General features: G+C 37.7%; 1 non-coding gene across 1 annotated transcript; it reads right to left on the bottom strand.

The window, feature by feature from the left end:
* Positions 1–2,077: 2,077 nt before the first annotated feature.
* Positions 2,078–2,183, bottom strand: LOC140854470 (small nucleolar RNA R71). Its single transcript, XR_012137686.1, has one exon. It is a non-coding gene; the product is annotated as a small nucleolar RNA R71 (small nucleolar RNA).
* Between the last annotated feature and the right edge of the window lie 9,860 nt (positions 2,184–12,043).

Here is a 12,043-nt window from a genome sequence, read left to right as displayed (position 1 = left end):
GCGACGCGTAGGCGATGCGTAGCGCGGGCGGAACGCGGGCAAGCGCAGGCGGGCGTGGACGCGGGTGCGACATTCGGACGTGCGGTCTTTAGTATTTTTTTTTCTTTAGTCCCATATCGAAAAATCATGTAAAACTCCTCCCTCCTAACACCTGTAAAAAGGCTCTTGTACTCCTATTTGAGGAGCATCCCAGAAATTCTTCTAGAGCCTTGCATAGAGAAAAAAAAAGGGACTACTTCATGAGCAGCTAGGCTAGCAGTCTCGGGAGTGGAGAAGAAACTTTGTAACAACACGGAGCGGGTTTATTGTTCTAAACTTTCTTGTATTTCTTTATATGCAATAAAGATTATGCTTTTTTTAAATTGTCATGAGTTATTTAATTGCTCTCTTTCATATGCTTTTATTTATGCTTTCCTGTTAGATTAATATTAGAAATAATTTTTACTTTCCAGAGATGCACCGTGATCTACAGATACGGGGCATGCCGAGGAAAGAAGAGTTGTTTACCTAGTACTTTTCAGAGACACACTGTGATCTACGGGTACGGGGCGTGCCGAGAAAAGATAGATATTTTTTCTAAGATTAATCACATCGATTTAATTAAAAAAAAGAGATACAACTCTGCTAGTACAAAATTAATTCAAAACTCCCGAGCTCTTTATTTTCTTATTACATCAATTTTAAGATAATTTATTTTCTAAATCAAAAACAACGCTTCTTTCTTTTATTTTGCAATCTCAACTTAGCCCAAGGTCCCTGAGGATACGATCTCGACTCATCCTACCTACGTAGTGAGTAGAGTTATTTTTGGTGCTATCAACGACTACGCATCAAATTTTGGCACCGTTGCCGGGGATCTTGGCACGGTTGAATTAAAAAATTGAAAAAAAAAGCCACTGACATTTCATAACACTTAACTAAAATAGCGTAACCTCAAATATAAAAATTTCTAATTTGATTGGACACCTTGTTTCTTTGCATTGCATCTCCATAATTAATCTTAAGGGCAATAGCCCATTAACCAGATAAGATGGGGATTTGATCACCCTTCCTTGGTCCAAAAATCATTTCCTTCATTTTGCATTAAACCAAGCCTTAATTTTAAAATCAACTAGACATCAGCCCTAGAAATTTCGAGCTCAATAGGACAAGAAAGCTCTAGAGTTGAACCGAGTGCGGATTGGTTAATTGCTTGGTGTCTAAGGCAAGTGGTTAAAGAAAATGGTTTTTAATTGGTTCCGTTGACTGACCTGGCCAACTAAGTTGGTGTCTAAGAAAAGCAACGAACAGAGAACCTCCCACTCTTACACTTATCTGGCCGAGTCAGTTAGTCAGTTTTAAGCTTGGAGTGCTCAAAGGCAGTCTTGAAAGTTAGGAGCTGTCTAGATCTAGGTTAACCCTAGGATAGAGAGTCTATGCTTGTTTAAGTTGATTGCAATTAACATCTAAACATTAACTAATTTCTCCCTTTTCATAGATTTAAGATTCTTAGGTTCTTCTCTTTAGATTTTCTTCACTCCTTTCTCACTTTATTATAAATATATATATATATTATAAAAATTAAAATTTTCTGTGTTTGCTCTAAAGTATAATTGTAAGGTGTATGCTTGGCCGTAGATCGTTACGACCAGAAATCCAACCTTTTGATCCAGAAATAGAAAGAACCTTTAGAGCCAACAGACGTAAAAATATGGACCGAAATCAGGAGAATGATCCACCCAGACAATTGAAGGAGTACTTTACTCCTTCCACATATACCTACTCTCCTTGTATTCAAGTGCCCCCTGTGGAGGCCACTCAATATGAAATTAAGTCCAGTATAATCCAAATGTTACCTTCATTTTATGAACTTAGTAATGAGGACCCTTATAAACATCTTGAAGAATTTTTTGAGATATGCTCAACTGTCAAAATTCATAACTTCTCCGATGATGCTCTTAGGTTAAAATTATTCTCTTTCTTACTTAAGGACAAAGCCAAATACTGGCTACATACTTTGGATTCCATGACTATATCAACCTGGGACCAGCTGCAAGGAGAGTTTCTCAAGAAATATTTTCTCATAGGAAAAACTAATCAAATAAGGAAAGCCATAACTAGTTTTTTCCAATTAGATGGAGAAATGTTTCATGAAACATGAGAGAGATTAAAGGACCTTATTAGAAAATATCCCCATCATGCTGTACCCAAGTGGCAATTAATCCAATATTTTTATGATGGGCTATCTGAAAGATATCGACAAATGGTCGATGCATCATGCGGTGGGACATTCATGCTGAAAAATGAGAATGAGGTATGGCAACTGTTTGAAATTTTAAGTGAAAATTCATTACATCATATGTCTGCCTCTATTAGAGATAAACCCATGTTAAACCCAAAGAGAGGTGGAATATATAAAGTAGGAAATGCCATAGATATCCATCATAAGGTAGATGAATTGTCCCAAAAGTTAGATCGATTATTAAGTATAGGACAGTCACCTTCTCCATCCCGTCAGATACAAGATATATGTGCATTGTGTTCGAGCCCCACTCATTATGTGAATGATTGTCTGGTTGCACCACAGTTTTCTGAATATGTACAAGAACAAGTCCATCAAGCCCAAACTACTCATAGATCAGAGAACAACCCCTATTCTAGTACATACAATCCGAGATGGAGAAACCATCCGAATTTCTCATGGAAACACAACCAGTGGTTCCTCCAGTGCAACAAAGATCAGGTTATCCAGATGCGACTTATAGGCATCCATCCCAGCTACAATACCAGAACCCTCCTCAACCCACTCTGAGTACTCATAGCTCGGCTTTCGAAGAAAAGGTACTGCAAGCACTTAAAGGACTAGAAATGAATACCCAACTCCTTCACTCCCATACGCAATCAATAGCAAAGCTAGAGACCCAGATAGGTCAGCTAGCAACAGCTTTCAGTAGGAGGGAAGAAGGCAAATTACCCAGTCAGCCTATTAATAACCCAAAAGGACAGTACATGACTGAAAGCTCCATTGGTCCTGAAATTTTTTCCGAACATGCCAAATCGATTATGACCCTTAGAAGCAGAAAAATCTTAAATCAACCTGAAGTAATCCAACAACAAGAGCAACCAATTTTAGCTACAACAGAAAAGAAGAAACTTGAAGAGAAGAAAGAACCTATTAACCCAGCACCTGCACCTAAAGCTCCATTTCCCAGTGCTTTAGAATCCTCTCTGCCTCTTGATAAGAAGGGTATAAAAATGAATAAAATGTTGGAACTGTTTAAACAGGTTCAGATAAACTTACCTCTTCTCGATGCCATTAAGCAAGTTTCAACCTATGCTAAATTTCTAAAGGACCTGTGTACACGAAATGAAAATCAAAGGCACAAATACCAAGAAAAGTCCACCTAACTGAGCAGGCTAGCTCAGTTTTCCAGCAAATTGCCCCATCCAAACTGAAAGATCCAGGTACCCCAATTATTTGTGTCATAGGGGACCTCACGATTAAGAAGGCATTATTAGACTTGGGTGCAAGTGTCAACCTTCTCCCGAGCTCTGTATATGACCTATTTGGATTTGGAGAGTTAAAACCCACGACAGTGACCTTACAACTAGCAGACCGATCCATTAAGGTACCCCGTGGAATGTTGGAAGACGTATTGGTGAAAATAGATGAATTTTACTTTCCTATTGACTTTCTTGTGCTGGATATGGAATCTGGCAGCAACCCCAACTAAATACCAATCATCCTAGGTAGACCCTTCTTAGCAACCGCTAATGCTTGTATAAATTGTAGGACCGGAGTTATGGATGTATCTTTCAGAAATAAGAAGCTGAGGTTGAATATTTTCAATGCATCTTTGGGACCACCTATGTACAACCATAATGAGATCAACTTGTTAGAAGAAGTTATAGAAGATAAAGCTCCTGCCTTGCTCAACTCAGATCCTTTACATGCATGTCTAACACATTTTGGAATAGATAATTTTGATATTGATGGATACACTGAAGAAATACATGTTTTGCTAGAACCTCCTAATTTTAGCACCAATCCCCCTTGGACTGTAAAGTACGAGCAATTACCAATTCAATCAAGCCCTCTGGTACCATCCTTAGAAGCACCACCTACTCTAGAGCTAAAGCCTCTTTCTGCCATGCTGAAATATTCATTTCTTGGATCCAATGACACCCTTCCAGTGATCATTGCATCTGACCTAACCAACGACCAGGAAGACAAACTTGTCGGGGTACTCAAAAAGCATAAAGAGGCTATAGGGTGGTCAATGGCCGATTTGAAGGGTATAGATCCTTCTGTTTGCATGCATCATATTCACTGTGAGGTTGAGGCAAAACCACATAGGGACATGCAACGAAGATTGAATCCGAATATGCTGGAAGTCGTGAAAAAGGAAGTAGTGAAATGGCTAGATGCTGGAATTATCTACCCAATTTCGGATAGCCAATGGGTTAGTCCAACCCAGGTAGTACCTAAGAAGTCAGGTATTACCGTAGTAGAGAATGATGAGGGTGAGTTAATTCCTACTCGTGCAACAACTAGTTGGCGAGTATGTGTGGACTATCGAAAGCTGAATGCCGTTACTAGGAAAGATCATTTTTCTTTGCCTTTTATTGACTAAATTTTAGAATGGCTAGCAGGACAAAGTTTCTTCTATTTTCTAGATGGATATTCGGGATATAATCAGATCCCGATATTTCCTGCTGATCAAGAAAAGACTACCTTCATATGCCCTTATGGAACATTTGCATTTAGACATGCCATTCGGTCTCTGCAATGCACCAGCCACTTTTCAACGGTGCATTTTGGCCATCTTTTCTGATATGGTAGATAAATTTTTAGAAGTCTTCATGGATGATTTTTCAGTATTTGGCTCTACCTTTGATGATTGTCTTCAGAACCTAGCCAAGGTTCTTCAACGATGTATAGAGACAAATTTGGTTTTAAGTTGGGAGAAGAGCCTTTTTATGGTTCGTGAAGGAATCGTGCTTGGACATATTGTATCCAAACGGAGGATTGAAGTAGATAAAGCAAAGGTTGAAGTAATCTTAAAATTGCCTCCCCCAACCTCGGTTAAACAGGTGCGATCCTTTCTAGGCCATGCAGGTTTCTATAGGTGCTTCATTAAGAATTTCAGCAAGATATCACGACCCTTGTGCAACTTGCTTGCCAAGGAAAATTCTTTTGATTTTAATGAAGAGTGCCTAACTGCTTATAATAAACTCAAAATTGCCTTAACCACTGCACCAATCATAAAATCTTCGGATTGGACCCTACCATTTGAAATCATGTGTGATGCTTCTGATTATGCTATAGGGGCAGTCCTTGGGCAAAGATTTAATCGAGAACCGCATGTAATTTATTTTGCAAGTAAAACTCTTTCAGATGCTCAATTGAATTACACCACGACTGAAAAGGAGTTACTCACTGTTGTGTTTGCCCTAGATAAATTTAGATCATACCTTTTGGGCTCCAAGGTCCTAGTATACTCCGATCATACAGCACTGAAACATCTGCTATCCAAAAAAGATACAAAACCTAGGCTGATTAGATGGATCCTTCTATTACAAGAATTTGATTTAGAAATTTTAGACAAAAAAGGCTCCGAAAATTTGGTAGCAGATCATATTTCTAGGATCCTGGTAGAACACAATAAAGAAAGGATTAAAGATAGGTTTTCGGATGAACAACTCTTTTCAATCTCTTCCACTGATCTTTCCTGGTTCGCTCATATAGTCAATTACTTGGCAGTGGGACAAATCCCATCTCACTGGACCCAACAAGAGAAAAATAGATTTTTCTCCCAAGTAAAGTACTATTTCTGGGAAGAACCAGAATTGTTCAAATATTGCCCAGATCAAGTAATCCGATGTTGTGTCCCTGAGTGTGAAGTCCAAGGTATTCTTACTTTCTGCCACTCATTAGCATGTGGGGGACATTTTAATAGAAGAAAAACTGCAGCAAAGGTGTTGCAGAGTGGATTTTATTGGCCGATACTATTCAAAGATGCACATGAATTTGGCCGTAATTGCTTGCGATGCCAGCAAACAGGAAATATTTCGAGAAAAGATATGATGCCCCTGTCCCTTATTCTTGTTGTAGAAATTTTTGATGTTTGGGGAATTGATTTCATGAGACCCTTTCCCTCCTCATTTGGATTCGAGTATATTTTGGTAGCAGTGGACTATGTATCAAAATGGGTAGAGGCTATGGCAACCCGAATCAATGATCACAAAGTAGTGATCAAGTTCATTCAGCATAACATCTTTAGTCGATTTGGATACCCAAGAGCCATAATTAGCGATGGGGGTACACCTTCACGAATAAGCACTTCGACATGCTAATGAAAAAATACGAAATAACTCATAAAGTTGCCACACCTTATCACCCCCAGACAAGTGGTCAAGTTGAGGTCTCCAATAGAGAGATCAAGCATATTCTTGAAAAAATGGTAAGACCCGATAGAAAAGACTGGTCAGCATGCTTGGATGATGCATTATGGGCTTACCGTACTGCTTTTAAAACACCCATAGGAATGTCTCCTTATCGACTTGTATTCGAAAAAGCTTGTCATCTACCGGTGGAATTGGAACATCGTGCATTTTGGGCCATACGGCAATTTAACTTTGATATGAAAAATACAGGTTCCAATAGGAGACTTCAACTAAATGAACTTGAAGAGCTACGCAATGAAGCGTATGAGAGTGCCAGAATTTATAAGGCTCGAACTAAAGCATACCACGATAAATTCATTGCACGAAAAATATTCGAGCCCAATCAAAAAGTTTGGCTCTTCAATTCTAGGTTGCGTCTGTTTTCTGAAAAACTTCGCTCACGTTGGGACCGACCTTTCATTGTAACTCAGGTATTTCCTCATGGAGCTATAGAACTCAAAAATCCTAAACAGGGGAACACTTTTAAAGTGAACGATCAGCGATTGAAACTTTACATAGATGGAATTAGTGATGGAGAATTAATTGAATCTGTTGATTTAGTGGATCCAAAATCGCCATAATACTCAATTCTGTCTGGCTGAAGACGTAAAACTTAGCGCTTGTTGGGAGGCAACCCAACAATTTCATATTTTTTACTTTACCGCAGTTGCAGGAATTTAGAACAAGAGCCTATTAATCAATGAAGCTATCTTCAACTTTCGAAGCAAAATTATCCCAAGTGCACTCTCTCCTTTTATTTTCTTTGCTTTCCTACTCCATTGAGGACAATGTAGATTAAGTTGGGGGGGAGGAAAGTAATCAAATCCTCGAGTATGGTCAGAAATAATTAGTTTTGTGTATCCAAATTTTATTTTGATTAAGAGTCAATTAGGCATCCTAAACAATGAATGATTAATGGTCAAGATAATTTTAGAGATACTGAGGAATAAATTATTAAGAAAATTCAATGAATGGTAGGGTTTAGACTAGATCAAATTTTAGGAGTGATTCTACAACCCTCTTCTTACTGATCTCAATAAAGAATCTGCTTCATGAGAAATTGGATAGAAAGGTCGAGGTATGCAAAAATTCTTCTTAAAATTTACTTAAAGAAAAAAAAAGAAAAAAAAAAGAAAAATAATATTGGTTTCCTACTGAGTAATCAGGCCCTTTCGCCTAAGTAAGTGTTGTGGTTCGCGTAAAAAGGTAAGCAATGTTAAAAAAAAAAAAAAAAAAAAAATATATATATATATATATATATATTTTAAGGAGACTAAATTGCAAGAAGATAATAAACCTCTTTCTCATTAAGTTAGAGGATTTAAAGAGTAAAGTGGAGAGTTGGTGAAAGAAAAGCTCTTGAAATTTCTTTAGTTAATACTCAGCCACTAATTGGATCAAATTGATAATCCAATGAAGTATCTCTTTAATGGTCTGACCAAGTATCACCTACCTTTTGGGATACCTAACCTAATTTTTTATTCAAAATCAAGTCGGTACACAATGCTGATATATCTATTTTACTCGAGGATGAGCAAAATTCAAGTTGGGGGGTGTGATAAATACTTAATTTAAGTATTTTAAAGCAGAAAATTATATTTAATTTATCTTATTTATTAAGAATTTGATGTTTTTTATGTTTTATAGGAAAGGTGATCGCCGATACAAAGAGTCTGATTCGCAGATCAAAAAGACTCAAGTTTGAAGAAAATTGGACTTAAAAAGAAATTAAAATAAAAGAAGGATGCATACGGTATTATAGAAAATGAAGATACTATGCAAAGAATCCAAAAGGATATAGGCATCATTTTAAAGAAACAAAAGTTTCTTTTTAGAAGTGGAATAAAAAAGGGTAGCGTGAAGTTGTTCCTGGGCGTGCGTGTGAGTGCGTGGAAGCAGCGCGGGCGAGTGCGCGGCGTGATAGCTGGCAAGCACGGGCGCGGGCGTGAGCAGCACAGCGACGCACGGATCGCGACAGCAGACGCGCAGGCGACACGTAGGCAATGCTCAGCATGGGCGGAACGCGGGCAAGCGCAGGCGGGCGCGGATGCGGGTGCGACATTCGGACGGGTCTTTAGTATTTTTTTTCTTTAGTCCCATATCGAAAAATCATGTAAAACTCCTCCCTCCTAATACCTATAAAAAGGCTCTTGTACTCCTATTTGAGGAGCATCCCAGAAATTCTTCTAGAGCCTTGCATAGAGGAAAAAAAGGGACTACTTCATGAGTAGCTAGGCTAGCAGTCTCGGGAGTGGAGAAGAAACTTTGTAACAACACAGAGCGGGTTTATTGTTCTAAACTTTCTTGTATTTCTTTATATGCAATAAAGATTATGCTTTTTTTAAATTGTCATGAGTTCTTTATTTGCTCTCTTTCATATACTTTTATTTATGCTTTCCTGTTAGATTAATATTAGAAATAATTTTTACTTTTCGGAGATGCACCGTGATCTACAGATACGGGGCGTGCCGAGGAAAGAAGAGTTGTTTACCTAGTACTTTTCAGAGATGCACCGTGATCTATAGGTACGGGGCGTGCCGAGGAAAGATAGGTATTTTTTCTAAGATTAATCACATCGATTTAATTAAAAAAAAGAGATACAACTCTGCTAGTACAAAATTAATTCAAAACTCCCGAGCTTTTTATTTCTTATTACATCAATTTTAAGATAATTTATTTTCTAAATCAAAAACAACGCTTCTTTCTTTTATTTTGCAATCTCAACTTAGCCCAAGGTCCCTGAGGATACGATCTCGACTCATCCTACCTACGTAGTGAGTAGAATTATTTTTGGTGCTATCAACGACTACGCATCAGTGATGCTTGATTTTTGGTGGTCAAGGTCCTCTCGGCTTACAATGCTATACTGGGTAATCCAGCCTAAACGCTCTGCATGCCATCATTTTTACCTACCACTTGTTGATGAGATTTCCTACACCTAACAGTGTAGGACAAGTCTGAGGTGACCACGTACTTGCTCGATAATGCTATGTTGCCACCTTTAAAGCAAAAAGATTGATGGAGATGCTGCCAATCAAGGGCATTGATGTTCGAGATGAACCAAGACAATAGCATGGGGAACTAGCCCAGGAACCCCTCTCAGTCCCCCGGCAAGAGATCCATGCAGAATGATGCAAATGGGGGCTCAATAGAATGAAACCTCCAGAGCTTAGCTTATGAATTTTCTGTAGGCATTTCTCCACCTTCAGTTTTGATTTAGTGAGAGCTAAATCTCCTAAACAGGGGAAGCCCTAATCCAAAAGGATCACTGAACTTGATATGGACCACTTTGGCCATTATGGGTATGGCTAGATAGGGTCTAGGAGTGAAATCCACCACATTGAAAAGTCAAGTTGCAAGCCAAATTTTTAGTGGCCATATTTGGTCAGACAATATCTGATTTCAGAGATCTTTTTTTTTTTTTTTTTAAATGGGTTGGTTTTTGAGATCTATGATGTGATGTCGTCCCATTAAGGGGGTAGCGCCCCTTGTGATCGAGCACAAATTTCTTCCTTTGGGGCCCAAATTGGGTTGGTCAAACCAAAAATTTTCTTTTTGGGTAAGATTTTCATCTGGCATAGCTTCCAATCTGAGAAAAATTTGGTGAAACAATAGAAAGCAGAGTTGATACAAAAATCAAGATCTACTTTTTGAAGAGTTTTAGCTTTTCTAGATTATTTCTATCATATATGTCTATTTTAGGTAAAAGAATCCAACTAGAATTTGGATGTTCAGTCTGACTAAAATTATTCAAGGATAGAGGTTTATTTAGAAGCAAAAGAAATCTACCCTGAATTGTGTAAGGATAGACCTCATTATTATGAATAAAGGATGTATATCTTATTTTTAATAGAAAATGAGAAAGCAGAGGGACTTGAGCTCTACTTTTGAAAATTCTTTCTCTTCTTGTACCTTTTTTTATGAGATTCGAGTTGAGCAGGTTGAAGAAAATCTTCTTTCTCTCTAATTAGATCACTTCAATATTCGATGTATACCTTAGAAGTCAGATTGGCTGACACTTATAATACTTTTTTAAGGTCTATTTTGTAATATTGATTTATAATTAATAAATTGAATTTGTTTCCATTCAGATTTGTATTGTTAAGTATCTCTGAATCATCCATTGAGTTAATGGGTATAATGACACATATTCTCAAGAGTTAAAAATTTGAGACATGTGTCATTATAATTAATTCATAAATTACTATTGATTATAGGATCATCATAGAGACGATGTTTGATCTAGAGAGATTGGTACATAATCACTTTCTTAGGATAGATGAGTTTTGAATCTATGGTGTGGAGACACCGGAACGAGAGTGCAAGTGCTTGTTAGGAATAAGAATACTGAGCATGACCAAACACGAGTAGCGACTAGGATGTCTATCTACTCATCAATGACTAACTTGATACTGCGGTATTGTGACTAGTTCTTTGACCTGCAGTGCCTCGACTATTCACAGTGAGATTGCTATAGTTTGACCACATCATAATTCGATCTCCTATTCATATGAAATCTTAAGGTGTAATTGGCTGCAGTAGACTCACTGTAGGAATAGGGTGCACACTAAGATAGAATCTGTCGACCTCGATAGATGAGTAGTCCTATATAGATCATGAGGCTGAGTCTCACAGCCTATGTCCATGATAGTGTGAAAAATAGAAAGGTATTTCTATTGGGTTTCACATCAGACTTGAGTGGATTGATTCTAATATATGACAAGAATCAGGTTTAACGAGTTATCCTTAACCTATGTCTTGTCGAAACTCACGATAAAGAAATTGAATTATACGTTAATTGCACTTAGAGATTCATCATTTAGTTCTGCTGGATTGCTATCATATACTGCTAGGTGTCACTACTGGATTGTGAGATCAATTAGAATTATTTTGATGATCAATGATTCCTAATTAACTAAATTAAAAAGAGTTTCGATCCATTGAAAAGAGTTTCGATGATGTTGCTGATGGAAATCATAACATATCTCACTATTCGATAGAATTGGACCTATAGGATCACATAAATAAGGGTATTGGTCTAGGATTGCATAATTGGGCTAAGTGCAGTCTGATTGGGTTACGATCAATTGAGTCCTAACTTTAGGTTTAAGGAAGCCATGCTAGCACACGATTAAACCCATTTTCTCCAACCTAATTTGAGTTTCCTATTAGATAGAACTAAACCAAATTGTAGCAAGCTCATTTTGGACACCAAGAGTTGGAGTCCCTGAAGCAAGCCTTCCATGTAAGAATTAAGAGATAGGGAGGGGGCGCCAACTGTTGGTGCCCCATATTTTTCATCTTGTGGTTGGCACCCCACATTTTTCATTGCATGTTTTTTTCGCAGATGGAGTGGCACCCCATATGGATAAGATTCAAGAGGTAGCGCCACTTATGGATAAAAATGAGAGGATAAGAGCTTCATCCCTATTAGAATTTGAAGAGTTCAAATTTGATTAGAGGATAAAAGACAAAGCTCTATCTGAATTTGAATTTGGATTTAAATTTGAACTGTTTGAATTTGAAACTGAGGAGATTGAATGGGGTAACAACCACCTTATCTTATCCCCATGCCATCTAATATTTCTTGATGATTTTGTATGATAAAATGAGAAAA

Source organism: Elaeis guineensis, chromosome 16 (genome assembly GCF_000442705.2).
Source record: "Elaeis guineensis isolate ETL-2024a chromosome 16, EG11, whole genome shotgun sequence".
In the NCBI taxonomy this organism is placed as follows: Eukaryota; Viridiplantae; Streptophyta; class Magnoliopsida; order Arecales; family Arecaceae; genus Elaeis; species Elaeis guineensis.
The sequence above is the reverse complement of the archived record's forward strand: the minus strand, read 5'-3'. Positions and strand labels throughout refer to the sequence as shown.